Source organism: Ursus arctos, unplaced genomic scaffold (assembly GCF_023065955.2).
Source record: "Ursus arctos isolate Adak ecotype North America unplaced genomic scaffold, UrsArc2.0 scaffold_13, whole genome shotgun sequence".
Lineage (NCBI taxonomy): Eukaryota > Metazoa > Chordata > Mammalia > Carnivora > Ursidae > Ursus > Ursus arctos.
In genome coordinates, this window is record NW_026622797.1 from 39,432,139 (window position 1) to 39,443,316 (window position 11,178).

Sequence of the window (11,178 nt, forward strand, 5' to 3'; positions counted from 1 at the left end):
CCTTCAACACTATTCTCTATTTCAGCTCAATGTTTGTTAGGTCATTCATTCTACTCATTGCAGGTGCCACAATTTTGCCTTTTTAAGCTGGTGTTTGGTTTTCAATTACTGCTAGAATATAAGTTCAAGAGGCAAGAATGATCTCTGTCTTGTTCATTGCTGTGTTCTTGCTCTTTGTTTATTCTGGCTCTCGCATACTTGTTGATTCACTGACTAAATGAATCCCAGGTCCCTTGTGACTTGGGAAGTTAGGATGACATATTTGAATGAAAGAACTGAATGGAATTCTCTCAGTTATTGATCATTTAGTCTTTCTAGCAGGTTAGGAACCCAAGACAGATGATCACATTTGAGGCTGAAGGCTAAACATAGTACAAGTTTCAGTATATATGGAACTACATTCTCAGGGACATCTTGATGAATATTTTAACCATGTCTAAAATAACAACTTTGCTAAAGATCATAGAATTTGAAGGGATCTTGCTGTCTTTTGAAAAATTTTCCAAATTTGGGCTGTCTTGTATGCATAGGTGTAATACTTCAGCTCAGACAATCTTGGGCCCATGAAGAAGTGTCTTGGTTATGACAGAGCATTGAATAAGCGAAGTTTCTCATACTTAAAAAGCCAAAACAGTTTATTAAGAATGATTTATAAAATTATTAAGGAAAGGTGTGTGGGGTTCTTATAGTTGAATTATAGCTGGATTCATTTTAATGAATATGAAAATCATCATGATGCTACTCTGACAGTATATTTCTCCTTTTATTATACCCAAAATTACTGAGAAAAAGAGTTTTAAAGAGGATAACAACAATGATCTCATCAAGTATGATACCAAAATGAATAATAAAACAATAAAAACTGTCATTGTGTATGTAAGAGATGCCAGGAACTGTGCTGAGCCATCAACATACATGACTTCATTTAATTTTTCTAAAGAACCTTTGATCTCATCCCCATTGTATACATGATATCCACATTCAGGTACATTAAATAACTGAACCAAAGTTACCAATTTAGTAAGTGACAGAGCCAGGCTTCAAGATTGTGGTGTTATAAAGGTCAAAATCACAAGACACCGGAAAATCAAGGCAATTCAAATGAGGAAAGAGGTAATCTTTCCTAAAATATTTATTCTGTCTAGTCAAAATAATCTGAATTCACAAAGATTACAGTGTTTTTCATGGTTCCAAGAGTAAAATTGTATACTAAAGGCATTAAAAAACGAAGTGACATGGAATTCAACAGATTTGATAATGAATTTTATGATGAGAAGATCTAAGAGTTTTAATAAATCCTTTTCCCTAATAGAACAAAGATTTTTAAAAATCAAACATGTAAAAAATGTCTTTGCTGAACAAGAGCGTGGTTATTAGACTAGGACTTCAGGACATTAAATGCCTTGGTAAAACCTATAAAGAGGTAAAAAACAAACAAACATACCTATAAAGAGGTAACATTTGTATATGATGTACTGAAATTCAAAGACTAATTAAAGCAACCAAATTTTTAGTAATCAAATACTACTTTTAATGTTTACCTCATAGTAAAAGCAAAAGAGTGTTCTAAGTATCATTGTTATTTTTACAGTTCAGTATAGTTTGGATCATTCTGCAGTGAGTAAAGTCAGCTTCCCAAGACTCCAGTTATTTCTGGCTGTGTAGTATATACATGGAAATAACCTAAAATTTTTAACTGCCTTGTACCACGTTCCCCAATGATGCTTCTAGGTGTCTAAAGTGACGGTTTAGTATAAGGGGTCTCTTAACAACTAGCTATTTCAATTTTTCAATAAATAAAACACTAACAAGTCTTTGGTGTTACAAAATCTAGCTTCATGATAATATGCTGCATATAAGAAAGATTTGAGGGGCACATAAGCATATTTTTACCAAAAATTTCCTATAAAAGATACACTTCCAGCCCACAAACACCCCTGTCTCAACCATCAATCACACAACCTGGAAATCAGACATTATGCTTCTTTACCACTCTCAAAGTCAAAACTTTCTCACGTAATATCAACTATGATTTGAAATAATGTCAGCCATGCCTGCATAGGGTTTTCCGAAATAAAATTATATTTCTTAAAAATATTTGGAGTGAAAAATGTAATGAATTATTACTCTTTACATTTCTGCAGTGAAATTAGTTTAGCAAATAACTTTCCTCTATGACTGCTAAGAGCTCAGCATTGATGGGGCCAACTTTTCCTTTGGTATTTAGTTAAGTGTCATATTCGAGATGGAAACTGGGTGGTTTTAGATGCATTGGGATGCTTAGTTTATAGCAGCAAAGACTAAGAGGAGAAATGATAGTTAATTTCAAATAATATAAGTCTGAAGGAGGAAGAGCTGATTTGCTATATGCTGCTCAAGGCTACAGAATTAGTGCTATCAGGTTAATGTTAAAGAGAAAAGAAGGTTTGGGCTCAATATAAGAAGTGTGTTCTATTAATCAGAGTTGAACAGCAGTGGATTGTAATTCATTGACAGAATTTAAGTTTTATCATATGTGTTCAAGAAGAGGCTAGTTGGTGTGCCTGGGTGGCACAGTTGTTAAGCGTCTGCCTTCGGCTCAGGGCGTGATCCCTGTGTTCTGGGATTGAGCCCCGCATCAGGCTCCTCTGCTGGGAGCCTGCTTCTTCCTCTCCCACTCCCCCTGCTTGTGTTCCCTCTCTCTCTGCTGGTCTCTCTCTCTGTCAAATAAATAAATAAAATCTTAAAAAAAAAAAAAAAGAGAGAGAAGAGGCTAGTTGGTAATTTCTCAAAAGTGTTCTGGGAGGAATTTCTTAACTGCAGAGATTTAGTTGGATCAAATGACTGTTAGTAATCCTACTGTTGTCCCAGAAAGGACCAGAACATGGTGCAAGGAAGATTTAAACAATTGTGGGCACACAATTGTCTCCCAGCCAAGGGGAGAGACCTCACTTATTTTCCAGGGGAATTGTTCCTGATGGAGAGCAATTTGATGATCAGATTTTTATAGTTAGCAAGAAAAGTTAAAACCTCACTTTCAATGCTTTCCATTTATTTATTCACTCATCCAACACTTCATCAATATAGCAGTATTTTTGGAGTGCCCATTTTGTGAAAACACTGTGATGACAGCAAGCTTGGAAGGAGTCCAGATGTAGCTTGTGTACTCATACTATCTAGAAGGAGGCCACAGTGATAAGTCAATAGAAAGGAGAACAATAATGTGTTGGAAGTAGGTGGATGAGAAGTGTGGGTGATTTGGGAGGGATTTGATAAGAAAGAAATGTCACAGAAACATTAGCCAGTTTATTCTTTCCTCTCTCCTTTTCTCCCTATCTTTCTTTCTCTTTTTTTCCTTTTTCCTCTCCCCTCCTCTATTCTGACCTATGTTCATTTGGGACAATAGTACTTTTCATTATTCTTTTCTTATAAACCAGCTGTCATGAACTACCTATTTTCCATAAACCCCAACTGTGGGTAGCTTGGTTGTTCATTTATAATAGCACCTCTTTTTCATCTTATTAAAGACATTTATAGTAATATACCCTCAAGATAGGATTTGAGTAAAGTTCTTTGCTCTATTACTCAACAAACCCACCATACTAGTGCTTTACATAGAATAAATACTCAATATTTATTGAATATATTAATTAATGAATAAAAGATACCAGATATTTAGCATATTTGTTACTTAATATTTTGTGCTTTAATGTGTAGTGTCTCATCTAATGTCCTGAATAACCCTGTGAATTATTATTCTTTTTTTTTTTAAGATTTTATTTATTTAACAGAGAGAGATAGCCAGCCAGAGAGGGAACACAAGCAGGGGGAGTGGGAGAGGAAGAAGCAGGCTCCCAGTGGAAGAGCCTGATGTGGGGCTCGATCCCAGAACGCTAGGATCGTGCCCTGAGCCAAAGGCAGATGCTTAATGACTGTGCCACCCAGGCACCCCCATGAATTATTATTCTTTATAGTTAAACTTCATATAACTTAATTTTACTATTTAAAATAGAATTTGGGGGGAGCTGGGTGGCTCAGTGGATTAAGTATCTGCCTTTGGCTCAGGTCATGATACTGAGAGTCCTGGGATCAAGCCCCATGTCAGGCTCCCTGCTCTGTGGGAAGTCTGCTTCTCTCTCTGCCCCTCACTCCACTCGAGCTCTCTCTCTCTTGCTCTCTCTCTCTCAAATAAATAAATAACTAAATAAAATCTTAAAAAAAAAAAAAAAGAAATGCAGAATCCGGGGCTCAGCCCAGACCCACCGAGTCAGAATCTTCATTAAAAAATAAAATAAAATAAAATAAAACAGAATTTGACCAAAATAAAGTAAATGTGTGCAGTCATAAATTGGGAATAATGCGATTTGAGGCTTAAACCGGTCTCAAAGGACTTTATAGCAGGTCAGGAAGTATTAAATATATTTTTTAATGTAGCAAAGTGGGGCTTAGGCAGAATTGTACCCCATAACAAACAGCCTTAACTGTTTGGAATCTAATTCTCTTAACCTAAAAATCACTTATTTTTCCATAATAAACTTTTTTTTTTAAGATTTTATATATCTATTTGTCAGAGAGAGAGAGAGCCAGCACAAGCAGAGGGAGTGGCAGGCAGAGGGAGAAGCAGACTCTCCGATAAGCAAGGAATCAGATGCAGGAGTTGATCCCAGGAACCAGGATCATGACCTGAGCTGAAGGCGGACACTTAAATGACTGAGCCACCCAGGCATCCCCATAATAAACTGTCTTAATGCCTATCTTTTTGTTGAGAGCTTTGCTAACTGGGATATGTGAAAGACATAAAGGATAAGCATCTTCTCTCTTTTCCGAGGAATCACACAGAGATACCTCACTGGTTTCCAAGTATGAAAATTTTAGGCTGTCTTCAATTTTCAGTCAATCTTTGGCAGCTTAGACATTCTGTAATCTTGACAGAAACAAAATTTTAAAAAATTCTTAAAAGAAAATTGAAGGTTGTACTGAGTTTTAATAAAATGCTTTTTAAAAATACATATTGCTTAGTTTTTCTGGGCTTAGTTTCCTTACTTGTAAAGAGAAGACAATTGGATTATATGGTATCTAAGTTCCTGCCAAGAGCAAGATTATTTAACTATTATGAAGAAAGTTCTTATATTTTTCTCCCAGCTATTAGTAGCTTCTTTTCTTCTTTCTTTTCATCACTCTAATTGTAGACAATTTTCCAGCATGATACATTAATATGTGATGGCTGATAGAGATGGCTTCCAAAATACTTATAAGATTATACATCTTCCTATCTAATGACACTCATTTTGTTAACTGTTGTTAGAAATTTGGGGGGAGGGGTTTTTAAAACCAAGTGTCATTAGTTATTCTACAGTCCGCTTCATATTGATGTGTCATTTTTAGGTGTTTATACTTATCTCTTTCTGAAGTGGACAGAAATTATATTCTCTTATTTGTATCTCTGAAACATATCACCTCATGGTGAAAGACATGTTAGTGATATCTTGCTGACAAGAAGAACGGTCTGTGTCAGCAATAACAATCATGTTCCTCTTCCCTGACCCTACCATTTATCTTCTGGATGCCACCTCTCATACCCTCTTACCTTCTGTAGGCTCGCTGGGGAAATTTTAAAATGACCATTGTGTCAATTTTCTCATGTGGTGAGGCTATCCAGACTGCTACACTTGTCAAGTACAGAAAATGGCACTTGCAATAGCCCAGAAGTCACCTCTGTTCTGACTCAGTGGTGGCCAATGACACAGACTAAGACACGTGAGAACTGTTGCTTGTCCTGGGAAGATACACATTTTCTAAAGAAAGAAAACTATTTTGGAACTTCTGGATATGACAACCTTTCTTGTTCACACTCAGTAAACACATTAGCTGGATTCATCTGATTGTCAATTAGCAGTGCCTCTGCCAGGAATACTGGCATCAATGCTGTTTTTAGCGTTGGAAAATCCTGTGGGAGAAATGAGGAATTTAGCACGTTGTAGGTATTATGATTCCTGAGTGTCTGACAGTATTCTCAGAACCATTATAATTAACTTTTCAATCAGAAAAACTGACTTTTGCTGTTGGATTTCAAGAGGAGGTTCTTTGAAAAAAAAAAAAAAACAGTCCAATAATAAAAGCTTGGATTGAATCTACTTTCTGAGGCAAATCACATCTCACATTACTGGGCACTTGGACTGAGGAGCTCATAGGGCAAATGAGGCCAAGGTCAGGAGGCTTCAGACATCATGGGCCAAGTGCCATCTTGTAAGAATTTATTCTCTCCCTCAGTTACAGTCCATGCCTCTGGCCCTGACTTGCTCTCTCACCAAGAAATAGTGTTTGTTCCCGACAGAAGGGAGGCCATAAAAGAGATTATGAATGACAGTGAAAATCATCATAATACTGAAATAAAATAGAGAGCTGGACTAAGTATAGACTTATAGCTTCCCCATTATATTACGTTGAGCCATACAACATTGCCATTTTGTTAGTCAAAAAGGTAAAATGACAGCTATTTCATATGGATTAAAATTACATTTTTTTTCTGACTATAATACAGGAAGGAGGATTTAGAGAATCCATTACTCAGCCAGTCGAATTATTTTTCATGCAAACATAACTTCCTCAAGCTAAATGATCAGACCTATAATATTGTAAATATAGGATAATCTAAAATAAAATTTTAGGACAAACAGGATGAAAAACCTATTAAAAAATCATCTCTCTTATTTAAACCGAGTTAATTATTGGGGCAATATCATGTGGTTATAACTAACATTTAGAGCCAGGATGGAAGGGTTCAAATTGCAGCTCTGATACACATTACCTTCACCTTGAACAGATTACTTACTCCATCTGTGACTCAGTTGCCTTACCTTTAAAATGGGAATGATGATAGTACCCATCTCATAAAAATGCTGGGAGGATTAAATGAGTTAATCCACATAATGCATTTTGGATTAAACTCAACCAATGTTAGCTATTATAAATATAGTTACTTATAATTACCAATTCCAAATGACACTATGAAAGAAATGAGTTAAATATGCAGATCTGTATTTTTTTGAGGTAGATTTTCCATCTAGAGCAACAGAGCCTGGTACCATATTTTAGTACAGACCAGTAATGTTGAGTAAGCTCATGTGCTTGTTGGATGATAACATTGTCAAAGATACTGAAACATTTCACATGATGAACTTTAGAAGAGCCAAGAACTCCAGCGAGCTCTAAAGATAGATCATCAGCCTGCACAGAATTGATCTCTTGCTGGCTTACAGATCAAAAGTGTAATGACCCTACAGTGAGCCTTTTAGAAGATAAGTAAGATTGCATGAGGACAATGTTATTGACTTTGTTGGTCATGATGTTCTAACTTCTATCAAATCTTTGGTGTCTGAAATTTTGTCACACTGATTCCTGTCACCAGAAAAAAGGGGCCTACCCTTTTATATAAGAACTGTGTGAGGCTCAAGAAATACATAACAACCAAGTTTTCATTTGAACAGGGTGAGAGAGAAGTTCTCAATATCCCACTAGGGGGGTGAGATGCCTGAATTAGCAGTATTCATGGTTGAATGACTGCTGAAAATACAGGGAGGCAGAAACCAAAAGCCAGGCAGTTGTAAAATGATATCTCATTGTGGCTTTAAATTGCATTTCCCTGATGATTATTGATGTTGAGCATGTTTTCATGTGTCTGTTTTTCATCTGTATGTTTACTTTGAAAAACGGCTATTCAGGCCCTCTGCTCATTTTTGAATGGATTATTTGTTTTACTGGTATTGAGTTGTATAAGTTCTTTATATATTTTGGATATTAACTCCTTATCAGATATATCACTTGCAAGTATCTTCTTTATTCAGTAGCATTTTGTTTTGTTGATGATTTCCTTCATTGTGCAAAAGCTTTTTATTTCGGTGTAGTCCCAGTAGTTTAATTTTGTTTAAATACAGAGAATGAACTGGTGGTTACCAAAGCAGAGGTAGGTAGGTGAATGGGTGAAATAGGTGAAGGGGATTAAGAGTATAGTTATCTTGATGACCACTGAGAAATGTATGGAATTGTTGAATATTGTATACCTGAAGCTAATATAAGACTGTTAATTATACTTGAATAAAAAAATAAATTAAAAAAACCCTGCCAGGTAGAATTATCAGGGCAGTGGGCCTCTACCATTTCCTTATTCCACTGAAAACCATGGAGGTTGTGGACAAATGGCCAGGACTGCTAGAAAAATGAGTCCCTTTTATACCATATTTAGCAGTAGATTTGAAGTGAAAAGTCCCTGGTAATTGTTTTTCTCTGATGTTAGGGAGAGAAGATGGCTGTACAAACGCTCATAACTTCCTTGCTCTCTCTCACTTTCTCAAATTTGTTTGTTCTGACACTTCCACAACCCTGATTAACTATCCAATTACTCCTAGGTATATCAAAGTAATTGAACATTACTGTTAAAGAAATACACAACTTAGGTAACTGGTTTCACTTTAAATTCACAATATCTTTCAAATGGGCCCTCAATACTGCCTTACAGTTCTATGAAATTTCCCTTTCTTTTAGGGTTTGTAGAATCTGTTGCAATGAATTCCTTTTATCCTTGATTTTGGTAATTTATGTTCTTTGCCTTTTTTGTTAATCAGTTGAGCTAGGGGCTTGTCAATTTTGTTGATGTTTACAAGGAACTATCTTTTGGCCTTATTAAATTTGCCTACTGTTTGTTTTTATTATCTATATTATCGCCTTATGTCAACCTATTTGGGGTTTACCTTGTTCTTTTTTTTTTTTTCCTGACTTCTTAAGGAATCTCAGATCATTGATTTTTATAGGTTCTCAAACCTTTTGGTCTCAAGACTAATTTGCATTTTTTAAAAACTGTGGAAAACCCCAAAGAGCTTTCGTGAATTATATCTACAACTATTAATATTGTATATTACATAAAAATTAAAACAAATGTTATATGTTAAAATGGTAATAATAAACCTGTTACATGTTAACAAAGTAACATATATGAAAAATAACTATTTTCAGATCAAAATTATGCAGAAGTGGCATTGCTTTAAATTTCTTCAAAACTCATATATATTGTTTAGCTGGATTCTCATTCCTGTTTTTGTATTCAGACTATTAAAATATACTGTTTTGGTTGTAATTTATGAAGAAAATTCAGCCTCATACAAATATATAGTTGGAAAAGGGAGGATTTATTTTAAAGGCTTCTTCAGATAAATGTGGATATTCTCCTTTAATACTACCCCAAAACTCAACAAGTGGTAGTTTTTCAAAAGTTAGTTGTAGTATAGAATCCAAAACCATGTCTATGAACTTTTCATATTCTCTCATATTAAAATCTACTGACCTACCTTGAATTTGAATGGATCTTTAGATCTTTTATGTGTGTGTGTGTATATGTGTGTGTGTGTGTGTATACATATATGATATATATATATGTATATAGTAATAACATCATGCATTGGTAATCAGAAGACTCAATTCATGGAGTTATACAAATCTTCCAAAGATGAATGCATTTCATTATATAATGTAAAAAAACCATTTGTTAATATCACCACTGATTTCAGATAAGTCTTTCAACATCAGCTATTTGGAATTCATGAAATTCCCTGTGGCACATAACTGGTTTCCCAACATTCTAAATTTTGTATGAAAGCTCAAATTCTTACTGGTAACACGTCGTTTCACTTGTTTTCCTTAAAATGACAAGCTCACTTCATTTGTATTTGATAACATGCCTTCCAAACACCCAAGTCTGATTAACCATTCCTTGTCTATCAGTCATTATTTCAAATATGAACAATGCCATGAAAAATGTGGCTAGGTCATCTTACAACTCAAAGAAATGCACAGGTGCTTTTCCTCTAAGCTATCATTATACTTTGGTATGTAGCTGAACTGCCTTATCTGTCACACAGAACAGTGAAAAGCTGTGTATAGGGTTTAGATTTAATAAAATTAACATTTCTACTGCTCTATTAATGATATTCTTAAATGAAACTGGCATTTTTTCCCCTTACTGCTAGTGATGGTGCAGAATATAATGACCACTACTAGAGTTTGGTGCCATCGCCTTGATTTATGCTAAGACACCAGCAATTTTACCCACTATTGCTTTTGCACCATCGGTGCAAATGTCAACAAATTGAAAAAAGACAATAGCATAGCATTATTATGAAAGTAGTTTTTTTAAAGTGTCTTGGATGATCCCAGGTTTCTATGGACCATACTTTGACAATCTCTGGCCTATAGCTATAAGAATAGGTACATATATACACATTCAATAATGCTTTTTCTACTAAAAATTTATTCTTTAATAAATAGCATATTTTATTTGTTGGTTATTTATTTGGGAGATATAATATGAGCAAACAACAAACATCTAGAGAGAATTTAAGAACCTTTTCTTATAAGCTAATGGCTTATAAGAAAATGGCTAATCTCTGTGTAAACTAACTTTTTGTCTATTGTTTACATATGTGCTTTTGGACAATAGATCCCCAAAGGTAAGCTTTTTATTAGCTATTTGCACTTATTATAATGACAGTCACTGCCCTACATTAAGCTGTTAATGTATGCCTGGCACTCTGCTAAGTACTTTGTATTCACTAATTCATTTGACCCTCACAATGTTGTGATGTGGGAATTATCTCTCTCAGATAGATGAATGCATGATAACTTCTCAGTGAAAATGTGCTTAGATGACGAGTTTATACTTGTGTAAGATTCCTCACCTCCCCTACCACTACTCAATAAATAGAACAAAGACTCAAACCTGGTTCTCTATGAAGCCTACTCTTGCTACTTATGGAATTCTCTTAGGAATCCTGATAAAACAAATATTCTATATTTATATCCTTAGCTAATTAGTTCTGGAATTTAATATTGTTTGTTTTTGTTGTTGTTTTTGTTTGTTTTTTTTGAGGTAGAGAAAGCTATCTGAGTAGTTGTCATCTGAAAAATATATTCCTCTGTAAGGGTCCCAAACCAGTGTAGGCCAACACAGTATCCATGACGTCATAACTCCAGATAGAAAGAAACTTCCTTTAGTAACTATATCAACTCACCTTCCAGCTTACTTCTCTAATCATTCCAACTGATTATGTGGCTTAGTAAATACATTTAATAAAAACGATTAAGGATTTATAGTTGTGTTTTTGTAGCTAGACGTTCATTTCAATATTTTTTATTAATCTTTCCCTTCTT